Raw genomic sequence first — 16,161 nt, forward strand, 5'->3', positions numbered from 1 at the left:
TTTTTTTTGTTGTTCATCCTGGATTAACCTCTCTGACTAGTGTTCATTAGTATTTCTTTGTCATTTTGTGGTTGAAAAGATAACCCAATTTCATTTATCTCTTCCTGTTTAAATATCACTGATATTTAAAAGTCTGCCACAAACTTAGGGTTAGTGATTGCTTTATTTAGAAACTATTACACATTGGTATTCAAGGATTTATTCTTTTCTAAAATGTTTGTTTGACATTATGTAGACATTGGCAGACACAACAAGAGACACTAAAATCACAAATAAACGAAATTTCTTTAAAATAAGCAATACTTTCAATGTAAGAGAATGTAATAAGATGTAAAAAGAAAGCAATGTTTAATGTGAGAGAAAACATATTTATATAAAATACCATCTCCATTTCAAAGGGTGACATATAAATACAACAGAAGTATTAACATTAACATAAAATGATTCAAAACCATATCACTATGAGTTTTTTCTAACCATCTTCCTCTCTTTATAATCTCACTAACATTTTATGGCTTAAGTATTATAACCACCTTTTTTTTTTTTTTTTTTTTTTAACCAAAACCATTAAATCTGAATGAAAGATGGGAAATAATCTCAGAATAGTAGTAAATTATTTACTTTCTCTATTTTTAAACTAACTATACATTTTGGATGATTTGAGTATTAATTTGTGTTATATGGAGAAAACTATATATTTGAAAATATCCAAGTGCTCACCTTGAGATAAGCATCAACAATTTATTTTCATTAGTAGTTGTAAAATGTGACACACGCCTCCTAAGTTTCCGTAACTTTGTCTTTATTTATCCAAAGTCATTATTTTCTAATTTTACAGCTACCTTCTATCTTGTGTTTCATTTTTCAAAAATATAATGAAAGCATTTCTTTTTTCTTTTTTTTTTCCATATAGGGTCAATGTGTTCTGTGCATTTTGTGTTGAAAATTAGAGGCAAAAATTATCATTCTGCAAAATTAACCATTTAAATAAAATTGAATTTCTATTGACCATAGATAAATAAATGTAAATGCAAATATATGCAGTTATCTACATAGTCAATTAAATGGATGTCACTTTTAAGATCTTGGGGTAGGATGAGCATCAGAAAACTTTAATAGTCACTAAGCATTGGGCAAAAGTATAAAATGTCCTTTTGACATTTTTGTGTCTTTTGAGTTAGTAATGAAGCCCATTTGGGGAATTCATATATCTAACTAATATTTTTCTTAAACATACTTTCTTAAAGGAAAACAAAGTATTGTAAAGCCAGATCTTCCCATTTCTTTTTTATATGGTGTTGCTTTTGAAAATGACTAAGTACTTTAAGTACTAGATAGTACAATGGGGAAACCACCTTTTAATTTACAGAGCAGGTTCCCCAGTGAATAACTACTCCAGAGCCAAGGTACTACTAAAACTTTAGCTTACAAGCCCTCACTGATGTATTTATCTTTAACAATCAGTTCAAAATAAAGGTACTTAATTAAATGACATAGTAAAAAAAAGTAGCAATTAAAAGGTTTATGCCTATAAACTTGGGTCATAAACTCCCATAAATAGGAAGCATTCTCTTCAGTAGGAAGAGAAAAGACATGTGGGAAAATACGAATGTCAGGACAATTTGGGGCAAAGGCACATAGGTAGAGAAGTGACTCTTGTTTTTAACATATTTGAACCATCAATATTTTCTAATGATTCCCATCATGCTCCTCCTAGAGGCATCAGCTTTATATATCTGCTAAGTAGACCTACTCATATGCTACTTATTTTAAATCTGTTGAATATAGATCCACTTCAGAAACCAGTAAGATCCTCCTTCAAAGATATGCTTCATATGGACTATATCTTAACTATCGTATCCTCTGCCTCCAGCTTCCAGCTCAGCTGGAATTTTTGGTTATTTCTTCCTCAGGAAAAAGCAGATGCTGCCAAGATTTCTTAGCTTAAAGCTTTTGCATAGGCATATTCCAGCTTCTTCAGAAAAGACAGATAACAAAAAACTTTGCCCTAGGACTAACACAAGCTTTATTTTTATTTTTATTTATTTATTTTTCTACAACACAGCTTCCTTTTTCTCTAGCAGATTTTTAGCCTTTGTGCCAATTTCTTTAAAATAAAGAACATTGTCCTCCTAAATGGCTAATGACTTTACATTGTCATTTTGGACTTTTCTTCCTAACCCAGCCTAGTTTATAGTAAATAATTACTAATTTTCACATTGGATGTATAGGCATATGAATGATATAATTGTTATGTTGTCTAATAGCTTCTAGGCAACTTCTAGGTAGTCAGTTCCTAAGATTTTTCCAACTTGTTTTCTCATAGAGACTGGTAACAGAGAAAGAAATCACATATACAAACTAAGAGGGCCAGCAAGGTCAATTTCTCCATCACCTGCTCAGTCATATTCTTATTCCATTCATATGCAGATGAAACTTATCCAAGCCTAAAGTGAATGAATGAAAATGCATTTACTAAGAGTTTACTATGTGTAAATTATTCTATGAAACCCTATGAATGCAAATAGGCAATTTTGTCCTGATTCTCCCAAATCTCATATTCTAATAAGAGGAGACAACATTATATATATATGATTTCAGTCAAATGTTAAAGCCCTGTGGTCCTTAGAATGCAATGGCAGAGAGATAGTAATGTATCTCCATTATTTGAAATTACCAGTTCCAACACTGAACTATTTGACAATGACAATGGTTTATGGATAGCTGAGGAAGCAAGGGTATAGCACATGACAGTTAACAAGTCATATCTTCTCAAGGATTGCTTGCCTTGATGAGATCTCTGAGGGCAGGAAGTGCAAGGTGTAGTCTGCAGTTACTAGTGGACTTGTGCTCAATGGATTAAACTATTTCCATTGAAAACAGAGAAGAGGTGGAAGTCATTTTGCCTGGCAGATATTGCCTCTCCAAAGTTGTCTCGTTATCTTCTGAAAATCAGTTTCTTAAACTATGGTTTAAGATTCCATGTGGATCTCTTAACTAAATGTTGGAGTTATGAAATTATGATTTATTATTATCAATGTTTGATTTATATGCCTATTTTATATTCCTATATACATTTCTACAATGAAAATAGGTCACAAGTGGAAAAATTTTAAGAAGCCCTGCTCTACAATTTAGAACTATGTCCAGGGATATAAACCATGCATAATCTTTGACCTAACAATACCACTACTAGGTATGTATCCCTAGAGATAAAAACTCAAAAAGAAAAAGACTCTACATGTACAAAAATATTTATAGCAACTCTTTCCTCAGAACAAAGAATTGGAAATTAGGGAGATGTCCATCAATTGGGAATAGTCAAATAGATTGTGGTGTATGATTATGGTATCACTTTCTATGTCATGTATATTTTGTGCATATAAATTGTTTATATATGTCTTATCTCCCATATTAAACTACATTTTTCAAGTTAGAGCTCATATCTAATTTAGCTTTATATTTCCCTTAATACATAGCATTATATGTTTCAAATTGAAGGCTTTTTGATATTTGTTATCTGTTGAAGCAGTTTCCAGGATTTACCAGATAGTCAACATGGATTGAATCCAATTCCCTCTGCTTAGTAACAGAACCAGTAAAAGTTATCAGAATAATTGATGTATAACCACTAAAACAACTGATGCATAATCTGTTTATAAGCTGTTTTATTGTTACATTGATAGTGAGTCATGAACAACCACTTTGGGATTGTTAGGATTTGAAATATATCATTATAGAATGGAAAGCATCCTGAATTTGTCAGGAGACCTTACTTCAGAGCCTGCCTCTGATACTCGAATGTATGTCATATACTTTGACTACTCCTAGCCTTAGTTTCCTGATTTTAAAATAGGAATTAATAAGAATTTTATAGGCAGTATATGAACAGTAAGAAAAAACAAATAAATTTTGAATAAGAACATTTAAATTCTTTTTTTTTTCTATTTAAATTTCTTTTTTAATTATAGCTTTTTATTTTCAAAATATGTATATGGATAATTTTTGACATTTAGCCCTACAAAACCCCATGTTCTAATTTTTTCCCTCCCTTCTCCCCATCCCCCAGTCAGCAAGTGATCCATTATCTGTTAAACATGTGCAACTCCTCTATACATATTTCCATAAATATCATGCTGCACAAGAAACAACAGATCCAAAAGGAAAAAAAAATGAGAAAGGAAATAAAATGCAAGCAAACAACAACAAAAAGAGTGAAAATACTATGTTATAGTCTACATTCAGTTTCCACTGTCCTTTCTCTGGGTGCAGAGGGCTTTCTTCATCACAAGATCATTGGAAGTAGTCTAATCATCTCATTGTTGATAAGAGCCATGTCCATCAGACTTGATCATCATATAAGCTTGCTGTTGCCATATACAATGATCTCCTGGTTCTGCTCTTAGTATCAGTTTATGTAAGTCTCACCAGGCCTCTCTAAAATCATCCTCCTGATAGTTTCTTATAGAATAGTAATAGTCTATAATATTCATATACCATAAATCATTCAGCCATTCTCCAATTGATAGGCATTCACTCAGTTTCCAGTTTCTTGGCACAAACATTTTTGTGCTCGTGGGTCCATTTCCCTCCTTTAAGATCTCTTTAGGATACAAGCCCAGTAGAAACACTGCTGGATCAAAGGGTCTGCACAGTTTGATATAATTCCAAATTGCTTTCCAGAATGGTTAAATCAGTTCACAGTTCCACCAACAATGTATTATTGTCCCAGTTTTCCCACATCCCCGCCAACATTCATCATTATCTTTTCTTGTCAGTTTAGCCAATCTGAGAGGGGTATAGTGGTACCTCAGAGTTGTCTTAATTTTCATATGACTAAAGATAGTTTGCCTATTCATATCCTTTAACCATTTATCAATTGGAGAGGACATTTAAATTCAAATCTCAGCAGTGCTATATGCTACCTCTACTTTTGTTGACAAGTTATATAACCTCTCTAAAGGCTCAATTCCCTAAATCTTATAATGAGAAGTTGCGTTGAATTATTTCTAAAATATTCTTCTTTTTTGTTTGTTTTTTGCTAGGCCATGGAAGTTAAGTGACTTGCCCAGGGTCACAGAACTAGTTTTTGGTGTCTAAAACTGGATTTGAACTCAAGTCCTCCCAACTCCAGGGCTGGTGTTCTATCCACTGAGCCATGTAGCTGCCCCCTAAAATTACTTTCCAGCTCCAAATTCTACAGTCCCAATCTTACTATGTTGCTCTCTATACATGGTACAATGATATTTAGACATCTGAGCCTGTATGTGCTGTCTCTGACTCTCTTAGCTGTTGCTGTCTCTTGTACAATACTGTGTTTAGTAACTCACAAGAGAAATTGTAAGTAGACTTCTCATTTCCCATAAGAAAGACTCTTTACCTATTTTAATTGATAATGAACCCTTTCCTCCCTTTCCTTGTTTTTTTACCCTGTTTTTCTTTGGTGACATTTGAGATTTGTCATTATTTGATTTCTACTTCAAATTCCTCTTTCCACACTCTGCCCTAGTTCCATCTGATTATGTAATGTCACCAGGAGCTCAGTCACAGCATGTGTAGTTGAATTGTTGACATGTGATGTTTAGAACTTAGAAAAACAGAGTAAAAAGTCTAGAAAAAAATAACAAAATGCTTTTTGAACTTTACTCTATCTCCACTCCAACTTCTTATTTCTGCTTAAAGAGAAGTGACATGTTTGTTAAAAGGGAAAGGGCGGGGGAGAAAGAATGCCACCAATATTGCATAAACAGTAAAAATGCATCATTCTAGAAAGACAGCTCCAATCTAGGAGTATTTAAATGCTTTCATTCAGAGTGCAAAGGTATTTCCATTTGTCTGTATGCATCTTTGGTTCTGTGTTGGAATGCCAATTACAAATCCAATTCTGCAGCCTGTCAGCTACCAGCACCAAGCAGTTCCATTTAGGAACCTGAAGTGGATCTCTGGATTGTCAAAAGAATAGTGCATTATGACACTGCTAGGAGGAACGATATCTTTTTTATGGAGAATATTTTATATTTATTATTTCAAATAAAAATCAATTATAAGTCCAGTACAAATCACAAATTGATTAACATGGGTTGCTGGCCAGTTAAAGAGGTTTTCAAGGGCTCAGGCTACAGCTGGCTGAACACAGAGTAGTTTATTCAGTTATGTCTTAGGAATTTTTGAAACAGTCATTACTTTGCATTAAAATTCGGTAGCAACATTTTGGGCAGCCCATGGGGCATAGAATTCAGTTCTCAGGCAGTGATTATATTTAGTTTACTAATTCATCTCCATATAATATTGCAATGGGGTATCTCTACTGATAAATATATCCTTTTTTATTGCTGCACTGTACATTCCCAAGATTATATCTTAGATAATGTCCTGTATTTGGTTATTTAAAGAGGAAATTAGAACAGACTGGATTTCCAGTATCATCAGCCATTAATGACTCCTTAAAGCACTACGAGGCAATGAGAATTGATAAAAGAGACCTAATGAGCCTGATGTTAGATGCAGAACTGCAACCTAAAAGGAGGAAGAATTTGTAAAACCTCTATGGGGAAAGCAATTAACTAACAGCAATACTGATGGCTTCTTTTTAGGCATGCTTTGAAGTTATATCCTTATAAATTTAAAAAAAAATTGTTTGGAAATATTTTCATGCCCACATATCTGCCATCACTTCCCTCTTCCCTGCCCCACTAAAATGTCAAATAACTTGTACACAGAAAAGGAGTGAGATGAAGCCTTAGAAGAATCAAGTTCCAGCTCTGTCACTGTCATGAATTAGCCATATGACCTTAGAAAAAATTACTTAACATTCTGATTTTCGGCTTCTTCATATATAAAATTGGGAAAATAATAACTATCCTCCTGGTTCCAAGGGTCATTTTGAGGCTCAAATGAGATACGATATATAATAATAATAGTTCACAGCAATAATAGTTCATATTTACCTAGCTTTAAAATAATCACAATATCCTATCCTCAAAACAAACTGGGGAGGAATGTAGTAAAAGGGAAGTACAATTTTCCTAATTGTACTAAAGAGGTTGGCCATAGTGACCCAGGAAAAAAAAAGCATCAGAGCTAGGATTTTAACTCAGCTTCCTTGCTTCCAAATTAAGGGTTCTTTTCCCCATATATATGTAAAAGTTTTATCATTCCCTGTTCCATAAATCCCAAACTATACATACGGGGATGGGGAACATGGTGTAATAGAAAGAATACTAGCACTGGAGGCAAGTGACCTAATTTCATATCCTACCATTGATTGTTTAATAAAAGTGTGATCTTAGATAATTCACTTTTCTCATCTGAAAAATGAGGAGATTGGACTGAGTGATTTCTGAGATTCCTTCAAGAAATACATATAGATATATGTGCATATTGTATATATATGCATGGATATATGTATATATGTATATTATATGTGTATATGTATGCATGTATATTAGATATATTATACATATTATATATATATATGTTACTATTTAATCAATTAATCAATAAACACCTATTAAGGGCCTATTGTGTGTTCTAGGTATTGTGTTAGGTAAGCAGTATTCAAGGAGAAAAATGAAATTGTTTCTGTCTTCAAGCAGCTTATAGAAGTATACAAATGATTTGGGACAAGCAATAATTTTGATGTATTTCATTTTGTGACAGCAATTTGTCAATTCTGTGTGTGTGTGTGTGTGTGTGTGTGTGTGTGTGTATGTTTTCCTGACACCAGATTGACTCAGATGAAACTACAGTGAGCTGCTTTCCCCACCCTTTAGTTATTGATAATTTGAGTGCTATATTTTATACCAGGCCCAAATATTTCATTGCTTTGATTGTTTTTTCTAATCGTGTGGTTTTTGAGAGTAAGTATTATTAAAAAAAAAAGGGTAGAAGTTTTAACTTTTATATAGCAGGCATAAATGACTTCTGGCAAAAAGAAAACACCTAAATGGATATAGACTGTTCAGTTCCCCCTGCCTACACTAAGAAAACTCTGAATGTTTCACCAGATTGAATAATAATCAATAAATCCAATGAAGAACAACATTGATTTCTGTCCTACAACTTCAGGCAGTAGACCAGGGCAATATGAAAAGAAGGCATCAACAAATCCAGTTCTAGCTAAAATAAACAAAAAACCAGCTTCCAGCCATAACCAGAGATTTGCAGACACTTGTAACCTATAGGACTCTGTCAAGAAGCAGTAAAAGTGGAAAGTTATCCTGAGAAAGTGCTAACATGACATAAACTTTATAGTAAGGTTCATGAATACTAAAGTGAATAGCAAGATCCTGTGAGGGAGAGGCAGAAATCAGTATAGGACAGTGTTCACATTCCAAGGCATATACTACTCTATCCTGAAAGGCCATAAAAGACCCTCAAAGTACAAATCTCTGAAACTCAAAAATATTGGCTACCTATCTCCAGGAAGAGGATGTCAGCACAGAAAGTCAGAGAACTTGGCATAAGACCAAGAAAAGCCAGACATCACACCCAAATTCCAATTAAGAAACATAGCTAAATAGATGAATTAGCCAAAGAAGACATCAACCAGTATTAAAAATTATTGCCAAGCTACATATTGTCCCAAAAGAAGAGTAATTACTTTTAGAAATTGTAAGTAGATTGTAAGAGGAAAAATTGATTTTCCACTAGGATTTCATGAATATGTAGGAGAAATTGAACAAGATATAAAAAATGGAAAGGTCTGGAGAAAAGAATTGAAAGGAGAATTAATACCTTAAAAGAGAAAATGATAAATTTATTCCCAAATTTTAAGCCCTCATTCACTGCCTGAGGATTAAGTAGATACATTCTATTTCACTCCTTTCTAAGAGATCTTCAGTACAATTAGGGAATTTTTCTTTACGATTTCTTCTTTACCATTGGCTCAAACCCATCACTGATTATGTTATTTCCAATTTTAGCAGTCCTCATACCCCACTTCTGTTTAACCTCTTAACCAGTGGTCCTCAAACTTTTTAAATAAGGGGCCAGTTCACTGTCCCTCAGACTGTTGGAGGACTGGACTATAGTAAAAACAAAAACTATGAACAAAATCCTATGCACGCTGCATATATCTTATTTTGAAGTGAAGAAACAAAACAGGAACAAATACAATATTTAAAATGAAGTAAAGTTAAATCCACAAACTTACCAGTGTTTCAATGGGTACTATGGGCCTGCTTTTGGCTAATGAGATGGTCAATGTCTGGTTCCATATTTGTCACTGCTAGTCGTAACAAGTGATGCAAGTGTACAAGTCTGTTCACAGACATAAGTGCTGCCAAAGATGGTTGCCATTTTGAGTGCATGGTTCCTGAGATGAGGATATGTCTCAGAGGGGAGAGATGCATAGAAATTATAAAGGCTACTTGACTTGAATGCATGTTTCAGAGAGTCACAATTCTGCAGTTCAGCCAGTTCCATTTGGTAAATCGTATCCACATTTTCAATGTCAATAGAAAATGGTTTACGGAAAAGCTGTATGTCCTGTTCATGGAGATGAAGCTCTTTAGATCTAAATTGGAACTTCTTTTGCAATTTTTCCAATGAATCCACACATGTTTTGTTTGGGAATGCAATCAACACTTTTTCTGCTAACAGATTTTGAGTTGTGGGGAGATGGCAGTTTTCCTCCTTCACTTGCTTGATGAGGAGGCCTAATTTTACTTCAAATGCTTTGACATGTGATTGCATATCACAGATGAGCTTCCCCTTTCCTTGAAGCTGCATGTTGAAATTGTTGAGTAGCTCTGTCACATCTGTCAGAAAGGCAAGGTGCCCTTTCCATTCTGCATCATTGAGCTCTGGTACTTCTTTGTTTTTTGAAAGCAGAAAAGTTGTAAAAAGTAAGTCATAGAAACATTTCAAAACTCCCTCCACTCAGCCAGCAGACTTTTGTGTGATATAGAATATCTTCATACTCAACATTTAGCTCAGACAGAAATTCCTGAAATTGTCTATGATTTTATTGCATTAGCTTCTAATGAAGTTAACAAAAGATACCACAATTTTCATATCAGAGTCCCACTTCAGTGATTTACTACACAGTGCTTGTTGGTGGATGAGGAAGTGTATGGCTATTGGATGAGAATGGCTATGTTTCTCCATCTCTTGGTTAATGCAAGCAATTACTCCTTTCTTAGACCCTACCATGCTAGGGGCACCATCAGTTGTCACACTGGCTAGTTTAGCCCAGTCTAGATCCAAACCATTCATAGTTTGGCAAACCTTTTCATAGATAGCCTCTCCTGTAGTTGTTCCTTTGATACTTTGCATTACAGCAAGTTCTTCTATGATTTCAAAATAATCATTCATCCCATGAATAAAAATTATAAGTTGTGCAGAATCATGAATATAATTGCTTACATTAAGTGCCAAGGAAAAATATGAAAATTTTTTGTGGAGTTTTGCAAATGCTGATGCAGATTGTGTCCCATTTGTTCAATCCTCCATGTAATTGTAGGTCCTGAAAGACTCACTGTACTAAATAAATTGGCCTTCTCTGGACACATCTCTTTGGCAACAGAAAGAAGGCATTCTTTAACAGATTCTCCCTCCATGAATGGTCTGCCAGTGCGTGCTATTAGCTTGCTCAAAGTGATGAAATATTTAGCTGCTTCTGCTTCACAAAAATATTTTGCTCAGTTGTCAATGTATTTTTCAGTTTTAATATTTTATCTTTTCTCACTTCTCCAACCAAACAATCATATTTATCTTTATGCTGAGTTTCATAGTGTCAATGCAAATTATATTTGAACACAGACACTATATTCTGGCATATCAGACATACAGCTCTTTCCTTGTACTGCATGAAAAAAGTAATCATAAGTCCACTGTTCTTTGAATATCCTACACTCCAAATCAATTTTTCTTTTTCTTGACATCATTATTTCTAAGGGATTCCAAATTGCTATTAGTAAAATACATACAGTGCTACAAAAACAATATACCAGCAATAACTTTGCCCACATAGAGACATACAGACTGCAATGCCCAACTTCCTCCAAGCTGCCTCTGTGCTGTGATACCTCTGTTTCCCACACTCTCTCTCCCACTTCAGACCTTCACTACACACAAGTCACCGTTCAGGTGACCCTCCCAAATGCCCTGGGATTCAATTCTCATGATCCAGAACTGCATGATCATACGTGCTGCACTCATAATTTATCATATTCTCAAGTAAGACTGTGCATATATGTATGTAACTGTGCAATATATTATATGTGCAGAATGAGCTTCAGTGACAAATCGTACATTGGGGCTTCCGGGGGAGGTCATCATGTGTCTTGAAGCTGTACAAGTATATGGGGACCTTAAGAATCTGAAGGAGGATGAAGAAGTACACAAGCTCTGCATCTCCTCATACTCAGGATAAGTAGGGGGGGCACTAAGGTAAGACCCCCCAGTGATTATAAGGTGATGACATATGTTAGCAATATTCCATCTTTTTATGAAACTACAGAATATATACACAATGATAAAACTGATGACCACAACAGTAAGACATGAGGTTGCTATGGATATAGGGCCACCACCTGGTACCAGGAGCCTCACTCTGGGACACAATAGCAGTCAGTACCACAACATATGCTAGAGAGGAAGCCATTACATTGTCATTACAGCATAATGACAATGATAGAGTCAAGCTGGGACTTGTAGTACTAAATGTTACTATACCCGCACACCAGACACAGCCCATATATTCCCCCTGCAGCGGCCATGACATGCACAGCATGCACTGTACATCCCTCACACCTGTCTGTCGTGATAGCTTCTGTTACTTTACAAGGCCGCAGGCTGTCAGTTCTCCCTCCCTTCCCTACACCATACACCCTGGCCTGGGAACTCACCTCACCTCAGTATCACTTCACACTCTGTCTCCACCGCCTCAGCCTAGTGCTGGAAGTGTGTGTTGCTAAGGGAGTTTAGGTCAAATATCAATTCTGATCTGATTTTGCATAATCCAGCTGGCTGCATAAATGTCTTCAGGCTGCATCTGGCCCACGGGCAGTAGTTTGAGGACCCTGCTCTTAACAATCTCTTGGCTATTATAAAGGAATGTTTTTCTCAAAGATATAACATTATAGATATTTCCCTTCCACCCCCCTACCATATAAAATGTGGCCATAATAATTTCCCCTCTCCCTTCTGGGGAGAGGGGCATAATCCCTTCTGTGTCACATAAACGTCTTTAGAAATGAGAGGAATTAAAATCACATTTTAGCTAAACTTCTACATAGAATTAATCCCACCATATTTAAATCCCAAACTTCCCTGAGGTGGTCTCGCAGCACCTTGGCTTCTCAGGACTTTATTATTGGATTGGTTTTATGAATATGTGTTCTATAATGCATATGCTAACTGATTAAATATGCTAGAGCTTCCCTTTTTCACAACAGAACAAGACAATAGAGTAGTACAAAAACTAGCCAATCAGAACTTCTGAAGCCCAGGGCTATTTGACATGCCAATGATCCTTTGTGAGAAAACTTTAGCTGAACTTAAAGATGTTTCTGCAACTCCTAAAACCAGTCTTAACAAGTTCAGAAATAAAGCAGCAAAGAGCCTGTTTTCTGATTTGTTGTGTTTGCAAACTTCCCAAATTATTGTTTCTCCCTTGCCTCACATATGTATAGATATCTCATTCTTTTTCCCACTCCCCTTTGAGGAGCTAAGAACTTTGTCTCTCTGGTCCAGCTTATAAACTTCTTCTCAGGCAACATTGTTATAATCTTTTTTAACTGTGATCAGATTCTGATTCATTCCAAATATCTCTGAGAGACCTGGGGTTTGTTTTATTTTAGACTTTCACAGAGGGTTTTATTTTATTATTTCCAACAGAATCCTGGGTACTCAACGTTCTCATGGCTCAAGTTCAGAAGTCTAGGACTCCAGTCCCATCACGTAGTACTGAAAAGGACTAATGAAATAGAAACTCCGTATTTGTTTCTTGGGACCACAGGGTCTAAAGAGGGGATAGATATAGCTACTTCTTACTCTATGCAGATCATTGCATAGAACCTCTGCAAAGATTCCTGGACACTACCTGAAAGTCAGTGATTATATCTCCATTTGGGAAGATTTAAAGACACAAACAACTTTAACTAAGCAGCCAATGGAATCAGACTGCTCCCATAGATTGTTATCTCCCAGAGGCAGGTCCCCAAGTATCTCTGTCTTTGATGATCTGGGCATATATTAATTCATATTATCCTCTTAGAAAAGGTTTCAGATAAAATCTTAAGCAAGATATATATTCCTTCCTTCATTTTTATATAAGTCTTTTTTTTTTTTTTAACTGAGCCAAGATTTTATGAATGACAAGTGAAAAAGTCATTTGCTTCTTAATGGCCATTATTAGCATCATTCTTTTATCCTATATGTTCAGATCCATCTTCATGTGAAGCATCATCTGAAAAGCATATGATATAACAAGAATACTAAGAACTTTAGAGTTTAGATTTTACTTTTCTGACCTAATTTCTCTAAATCTTTTTTTTTTTCTTCACCATCTGTAAAATAGATAATGGTCCTTGCTCTGCTTCTATCTGAGCCTACAGAAGGAAAAATATTTTGTAAACTGTCTAGTTATGTATAAATATAAGGGTTTTAAAATGTTTATTTTAATAAAATGATAGAATTTCATGATAAAAGCAACTTTTACATATCTCCTAGCCCAGCCCCTTCATTTTATATATGAGAACACTGATCACTGAAATAGCAATGGCATCCCTAAAATCCCCTTACTAGTGAGAAGCAGTGCTAGAGTATAAAACCCATCCATCTGAATATAAATCCAAGTTTTACCCCTTTATGTGTAAGTTAATGAAGATAAAAGAATGTATCTGATTTCAGTGGACAGTAGTCCTTCACAATGAACTAACAAAGCAGAAATCGCAGAATGCCAGTTCTTAAGCACAAGTGAATATAAAACTAAATAGGAACATATATTCTTTATATTCTCATACATAGTCTCTAGAAATAACTATGTAAGCCACTCCTCAGGCTTCAACACTGTACTTTGATCACGGAAAAGTAGGAATAGCACATTGTGACCAGTTAGCAAATGAATCTATCAAAAAGAATTGCATTTCCTCCAGCCTTGGCATGATTTATTTTTCCCAGGATGATTGAACACAGTTAGCCTTTCTTAGAACCGTATTTATGACTATGATGGAACTTATTCTTTGACAGAATAGTCAGCCATGGAAGTGGTATGAGATGAGGGGGACAAAAAGGCTCTGCCAACCTCCAAACATCTCCCTTCCCTCATGTTACAGTCTCTGAATAAAAATGAGCATAAAAAAAATTTACACTTGTACTGTGTTTTGTGAATACTTTATCACTAAACTCAGGAATGAAAGTAAATGTTATTATTTCTATTTCTGTTTTTTTTTTTGATCAGTCCTATGATTTAATTTGTTTAGATTTATGGAGGAGGGTAAGTAATATTTTTGCCAATGCAAATTAGTAACTACTTAGCAATTTATCGTTTCAGAGAGTTACCTAGGGGGGGCCATTAAGTCCAAATCATATATTAAAGGAATCCCCACTGTTAAATTCTATCAAACATCCAGTGGTTTACTATCTAATTTCTACTTAAATATCTTCAAAAAAGGGCAGAAATCTTCAATAGAAACCTGACCCAAAATACATATCCTATGATGCTCTAAGATTGTAAAGACTCCCTCACTGATAAATCATTCCTCCAGTCAGCAGAAATTCACCAAAGTTGAAAAGACAAGAGAACAAATCAGAAGACATAGGATAAAGAGAAAAACAGCAGTGAGATGATGAATTAACAGAGAAAATGGAAGTTGACTCTTCTAGGACTTTTTTTTTTTTTTTTTTTTTTTTTTACTTCACATACCTTCAACATCAAGTTTATATCTACATGCTTTTGTTGTTTGTCCTTTGTTCTCAAAAAGGACCAGCAACATCAGCAAAGAGATTTTGTGACTTAAAAGTGAATTGGATTGAATTGGATTTAAATGAGGCAGAGCTGCAAAAAGTCAGTAGCTTCACTCTCTCCTCCAATTATCAGAGTCCAGTGTTAAGACAGTCAGAATTTCTAGATAAAGTGGGAAAATTTGGCTTGTTTAAGCTAAAATCTTTCCCAGGTCTCAGTTTGTTTGAGGCAACATCCATTCAATAGTTAAAGGTTAGGTAAGAAACTAAGTAAAATATTACCTCTTTTGCCTTAACAACACCAATCAGGGAAGGAAGATTGTTTTTTGGCATAACAGAAACAATTTCTATTTTACAAGCACTCTTGAGTCATCAAAACCAAAACAATGAACAAGTGAAGCTTGGGCTGGAATCTATTATTGGCCAGTAAGTGAGAGCCAGAGTGATTTAGTATAGTCAAGAAGCTCCATTTGAATCCCATTGGGCTTTATCAAAGCCTTGTTTTTTTAGTTACATTTCAAGAAACCATAAATGAAAACTTCATGAGGTAAAAGAGGTAATTGCCCTATTTTTAAATGATAGAATAAATGAATTGGCAAGAAAATATCTATCCCCCAAATGCTGTGATATATTGTAAAATACTTTGGACAGAGCACACATGTAAGAGTATGACTCCCCATATGAACAGAGCAGGAGAAGGAAGAGAAGGAGGAGGATGAAGAAAAAGAGGAGGAGGATGAAGAAAAAGAGGAGGAGGAATCAATTACATGGAAAGAAATGTTCTTGAGTGAAGTACAAAAACACAAATTGGCTGAGACAAAACAGATCAAAATATAAAGATAGCTGGGAAGAGCATCCAAGTTTTCCAATAATAATTACAGAAGTATACTGACTGTATAATTTTAGCTAGGATCTTTATTATCCTCCATAGATGACTGAGTTATTTTTCTTCTCTTACAGTGCTGGGGGACAGAAAAGACTGGAATTTTTTAGCTTCTTAGATTATATAGACCCTGAAGTCCTATAGCAAAATACAAAATGATTGACTCAAACAAATAGCTGAAAGGGATTTTGGCGTTGATGGAAAGTAAAGGTCTTGCTTCTTGGTATTACAATGTTTTTTTTTTTAATTTCAGTTATAAGTAAATCATTTATTTTCGTCATCACCATGCAATGTCAGTAACTAATATTGACAGTTGTCTTCTTTTTATAAGGGAGAGAATTCAGGATAAATAGCACCTTTCGAGAAGA

This window comes from Sminthopsis crassicaudata, chromosome 3 (assembly GCF_048593235.1).
Source record: "Sminthopsis crassicaudata isolate SCR6 chromosome 3, ASM4859323v1, whole genome shotgun sequence".
Classification (NCBI taxonomy): domain Eukaryota; kingdom Metazoa; phylum Chordata; class Mammalia; order Dasyuromorphia; family Dasyuridae; genus Sminthopsis; species Sminthopsis crassicaudata.